Source organism: Ovis canadensis, chromosome 11 (assembly GCF_042477335.2).
Source record: "Ovis canadensis isolate MfBH-ARS-UI-01 breed Bighorn chromosome 11, ARS-UI_OviCan_v2, whole genome shotgun sequence".
Lineage (NCBI taxonomy): Eukaryota > Metazoa > Chordata > Mammalia > Artiodactyla > Bovidae > Ovis > Ovis canadensis.
Window position 1 is genome coordinate 38,157,478 of NC_091255.1, and position 6,000 is coordinate 38,163,477.

The following is a 6,000-nucleotide window of genomic DNA, read 5'->3' on the forward strand; positions in this document are numbered from 1 at the left end:
CCAGAAAGGTGCAACTCCAACATCAGTTTTCACTAAGGCTGTCTTCCTCATATTTAAAAAAATTAGAGGAGATTAGAAGGGAAGGAAAGAGGAGCGAAGGAACGAGGAAAAAAGGTGTGTGTGTGCGTATGCGTGTGAGTGCACGCCTTCTGGTTAGTATTTATGCATTTCTTTTCAAAGCTCGGAAACTTTCAAAGCGCTGTAAGCATTATGGTAATTTTCTTAGAGTGACGACAGTGATATTAGCATCTCATACAGCTCACAGCTTTTCTGAAGACAGCCTCGTTTATCTTCATGGACTTTTATTATCAGAGGTATTTACATATTATACATATTTACAATTCTTTCCCACCACCAAAACCAACAAGATCTCCACACGTTTTGCTCATGAATTTCTTATGAACTAAAGACACTTGAAATATTCACTGTTCTCCCCTCGCTTGTTTTACGGGCCTTTTTCTGTGTTTTTTTTTTTTTTCTGATTAGTTCTTCGTGGGGCTCATTTACACATCCATAGGCCTCATCATTTTTGCTGTTCTAAAACGTCTTAATCCCTTCAAATCATGAGTGTGTACTCCTGTGCTCCTCTCCTTTTTGCTAAATCTCCTAAAACTTTTAGTTTTTTTTTTTTTCTTTCTTTCTCTGTTTCATTCCTTTCAAAGAATGCTTATTTCAGAAGCACTGGCTGGCTAGCCCCCTTATTTGGTGTAGGGACCACAAAGGGGGCTTGCTGTGCGCACTCCAGGAAGGTTCGAAGATTGGGTCTTTAAAGAGAAAATTATGGTCAAATGAGGTCACATGGGTGAACCCTTATCCAGTATGACCAGTAGCCAGGAAGAGATATATACACAGACATATACTGAGGACATAGCGATAAGACAGCCATCTGCAGACCAAGGAAAGAGGCCTCGGGAGGAAACAAGCCTGCTGATACCCTGATCTTGCCCTCCCAGCCTCCAGAATTATAGTTAGATGATAGGTGTTTGCTGCTTCACCGCCCCAGTCTATGGCACTTTGTTGTGATGGTCTTACAAAGAAATACAGGAAGTGATCACAGTACCCACTTTGCCAGCCAAACAGAGGTAAGGGAGGCAAGAAAGAGTGGTGGCAAAGGCCTTATAAACCGTCATGTGCTGTACAACCACCCAGAGTTTTCTATTCTCAGTGTTGACCAGGACATTCATGGCCATTGTGTGGACATCTGTTGTTTTTGCTGGTGCAGGGTTTATCCCCCTGCCTCTAGGGTCAGCATCCCAGTTATTGGGGAGGGACCCTGCCTCCTAACATCAGGGCACGTGTACTAGGAGGGCTGACATGAGACAGAAAGGTGACCCTTGTCTGCCAGCTGGCACAGCCCATCCTCCTGACCATAGCAACTGGGTCTGAGGTGGTGTGTGATTCAGATAGCCCAGATGCAGTCCTAGGGCCTGTACTGGAGGAGGGATTGCCAGATAGCATACAGGATGTTTAGCTGCATTTGAATTTCAGATCAACAAGAAATAGTTTTTTTTAAGTGTGTCCCAAATGTTTGCTAAATCCAGTAACCCTAGCTGGAGCATTAAAAAGAAGTGGGTTAAGCTGGTACTGTGTAAGTTGGAGCTGCTGGGAGAAAGCTTTTCTGAGGTTGAGTCCAGGTGGGGGAAGCAGAGCTCAGTGATAAAGAAGGCAGGTACCTGGTAACATCACGTAAGGCTCTGGGTCTAGCCCCACTGGGAACATCTCACCATCCTTCAGCTTTGTGAGTCAACACAGTCCCTTCTTCTATATAAGCCTGTGTGGGTGGGTTTTTTTTGTTGTTTTTTTTTTTTTTTACCACTCACAACACAGAATGATGACTTTAAAATCACAATTCGACAGTTATGCCAATGCTTGAAATCCTCTAAATCCTCCTGCTGTATGTTTGTCCAACTTTTGCAAACACAGGGAAAAGAAAGCTTAGCCTGAGAAGTCATGAGAAATAAGTTTAAGTGACTCCAGTTTCCCAGAGAGCTCTGCTTGAGAAGTCACTCCATTTTTTCCCTTCTCATCTGCGGTGTTACCTACCACGGGGAGGACGAGGTTTGGAAGGGAGCAGCGGCCTGTCAGTGCTGGCTTCCCTCTGCAGAAAGGCTGGCAGGAGGGGCCTTCACGCCGCTGGACTGCCCCAGTCTACCAGGTCAGTGACGGCATCTGAGAGCAGGCGGGGCACTGGTGTGTACGTGTGTCGTCCTTGCTCCTGGACTGTCCCACAACTGCTGGAGGAAAGGACTATAGCTTACCTATTTTTATTCTCCTCCCACAGTACCTGGCATACCTGGCATACCTAGATACCACAGGTATCCGACAGTGAGTGGGGATGCCTTGAGATGTAAGGATATTGCTGAAAGCTGGGTTTGATGGTGGTGGTTCGGGGTGGGTAGGGAGAGGGCCACATACTGGTTAACAGGTATTGGGCCAGCTTGCTCAGGCAGTCATCTGAGCACCTTATTTAGGTTAACTCATTTCATGTCCACAACAGATCAATTACATAGACACTGTTATTACCCCCATTGAATGGATGAAGAAACTGAGGCATAGACTAGCTTTTGAATACACTGGTTGAGAAAGACCCCAGCTCTCTGTGCTTTGAGTCATAAAGCCAAGTGATGTCTCCAAGCCAGTGGGGAGGCTTCCTCTGGGTTTGTGGAAGCCGTGGTCTGGGTGGGCCCAAGGCTCTCCCACCCATGAGAGAGAAGTAGCTGCTCCTGCCGAGACACAGGCAGGAGGGGCCATCCCTCAGGGCCTGCTTGGAGCCATCTTCCTTATTTCTTAGATATTTTCAAGATCAGAGAGATTTTCCACCCAGACCTTGACTTGCAGAGCCTGATTAAATGAGGCTTTATATGGAGGTAGGTAGGTAGGTCTTTGTAGCCCCTTCTCTCCAATCCTGATTCTGATTTCAGACCAGGCCAAGAACTGTGGGTGTCCACAAGGTGGCGAACTTCTGCCACCAACAGCCCTGCCGGGAGGAGGGAAGGGAAGGCATAGGGCCGACGGTGCTCCCCTGGGCTACCTGTCCTATGTGGCTGTGATGTAGCCTTTCCAGGTGGGTATGAGGTTGGTATCAGCCTGAGGTGAAGAGGGACAAACAGAACTTTGTACCAGGAAGTGCTGGTCCCCTCTGGGGTGTTGCTGACACAGAGCTGCACTTTGCCCTGTGTCCTGGCAGAGCTTCAAACTGTTTGCCCTCCCAAGATTCCAGCAAAACCAAATGTGCTTAAGGGGAGCCATGCCTTCTAATATCGGAGCATTCCAAAACTAAATAATAAGGAGAATAGCTATCATTTATTGAGTATTTTCTGTGAGCCTGGCTGCTATCCTTTCAGCTCCTTGACATCTTAGAGTCACAAATTCTATATTTCTAAACCTAAATTCTTCCTCCCATCCCACAGGACCTGCCCCCTAGCGACCTCCCCCCCACCCCCACTCTGGGACTGAACCTCCCGTTTAGGCACTCTGCGTTGGTTGCCTGGGGCTGCCTTGGCAAAGGATCGATCGCCACACCGGTGGCTGCAAACCACAGACACGTACTCCCTCAGAGTTCTGGAGACCAGGAGCTCAAATTCAAGGTGTCAGCAGGGAGTGTGTCCTTTCTGTCTCTTCCAGCTTTGGGGACTTTGTGGCCACACCAGGCCAGTCTCTGCCTTTGGGGTGTCTATGTCTTCTCCCCTCTGTCTCTTATAAGGAGGCTTGTCCTTTATTGTGGGTCCACCCCGGTAACGCCCTGCTGCTGCTACTGCTGCTAAGTCACTTCAGCCGTGTCCGACCCTGTGCGACCCCATAGACGGCAGCCCACCAGGCTCCCCCGTCCCTGGGATTCTCTAGGCAAGAACACTGGAGTGGGTTGCCATTTCCTTCTCCAGTGCATGAAAGTGAAAAGTCAAAGTGAAGTCACTCAGTCATGTCCGACTCTTAGCGACCCCATGGACTGCAGCCTACCAGGCTCCTCGGTCCATGGGATTTTCCAGGCAAGAGTACTGGAGTGGGGTGCCATTGCCTTCTCCATGGGTAACACAGGATCATGTCATCTCAGTTGTATCTGCAGGACCCTCTTTTTAAGTAAGGTCACATTCACAGATTCCAGAAGTTGGGACATGCACATGCCTTTTCAGGGGGCATCATTCAGCTCGCTGCACTTTAGGAACCTAGGATTTGCCCTTGACAACAAACCTAGGAATTGACGCCTCCTTTCCCCTCCCGCCTCATGATGTCCTCCACTGACTCCGGCAGATTCTTCTGCCCAGCGTCCCTTCACCATCACCGCCAACGCCTAGCCGGCGCTGTCGGCACTTCCGCCCCAATCTCCTGACTGGAGCCCACCCTGCTGCGGACTGAGCTGTGCTCCTGCTGCCCCCAGCCGTGTGCTGAGGCTCTGACCCCCACCATGACTGCAGTGGGCACAGGGACTTCAAGGAGGCACTGCTGTTTAATCACTCAGTCGTGTCTGGCTCTCTGCGACCCTGTGGACTGTAGCCTGCCAGGCTCCTCTGTCCATGGGATTCTCCACACAAGGCTGCTGGAGTAGGTTGCCAGACCTCCAGGGGATCTTCCTGACCCAGGGTTGAACCTGCTTCTCCTGCATTGGCAGGTGGATTCTTTACCACTGAACCACCTGAGAAGCCCTAATTGAAGTTAAAAGAGGTTGTAAGGTTGGGGCCCTAGTCTGAGGGGACTGTGGTCCCTTTAAGAAGAGGAAGAGACACAAGTGATCCCTCTGTCCACACATGCACCGTGAAAAGGCTGTGAGACCCCAGCGTAAGGCTGGCCATCTGTGCGCTGGGAAGGGAAACCTGGTGGCACCTCCATCTTGGGCTCCCATCTCCAGGGCCCTGAGAAGATGCGTTTCTGCCACTCCAGCCCCAGCCTGTGGTGTTTTGGCACAGCAGCCTGAGCAGCCCCAGCATCTCTGAGCTTCCCCCCGCGCCCCCCACAGCAAGGCTCCATGAAAGATATACATCTCAAACCTCTGCCTGCTGGCCTCTGGCCCCCTCGCCCCTCCTGAAATCAATGCAGGCACAGCTCTGAGCAGAAAGGATGAAACAGGACAGTCTTGTGTGATGCTGCCCTGGCTGCCCGTGGCTCTGCGGGTAAACCCCCACATTTTGAACACTGTCCACGGAGCCTGGCCCGTCAGCCTCCACGTATGCCCCGTCCCCCTCCCTCCCCACCACTGGCCATGTGCAGGACCGTCTGTACACAGCACTCACTGGCTCCTCCAATGGATGGCTCCCACCTGGAAGGCTCCCCCGGGCCTGCCTCACTCTGGCCCATACGACACTCTCAGCACCTTGAGCACCTCTGTCTGATGCCCTCAGCAGCTGTCACAGCTCCCCAAGCAGCACCGAGAACAGTGGCAATTAATTAATTGTGCAGTCAGTTGTTTGGTGTTCATGTTGCCCACTGGACTAAAAGCCCATGAGGTCTGGGCCCACTTTTGTTTCCCATCGTTTTCCCAGTGCTTAGGGAAGTTAGAATAGCAGACACTTGTTAACTGTAGTTCATGAGTGAGCCTGGGATCGAATACACGGCTTTGATCCTAGTACGCATCTCACATCGTTTAGATTCTTCTGCTTCCAGTGTTCAGATGTGAGACGCTGGGCACATGCATGTCTGTAACTGGCCCAAGGGCTCCTGGTTATCACAGCTGGAGCTGGACTCGGAATCCAGAGCTTTCCGGTGTCACAGACAACGCACAGCCACAGCTCAGATTCGCAGCCACAACTCAGGTCCGGTTTGCTTCAGACGATGAGCAGATGCTTAACAGGAAGGCAGAAGCATCTTAACCAGAAGTTCATCAAAGAGTAATTTCCTTTATTAAGATAATCACTGCGATCAGCAGCAGGATGGATGAACCACCTGCGATACAGTCCTTAGTGGACACGAGTAGCAGGGAAGGGAAATGGACTACCCGTAACCCGCTATTGCAAGCACCAACTGCAGAAACATTATGCTGAGCTAAACAAGGCAGACACAGGGAGTACA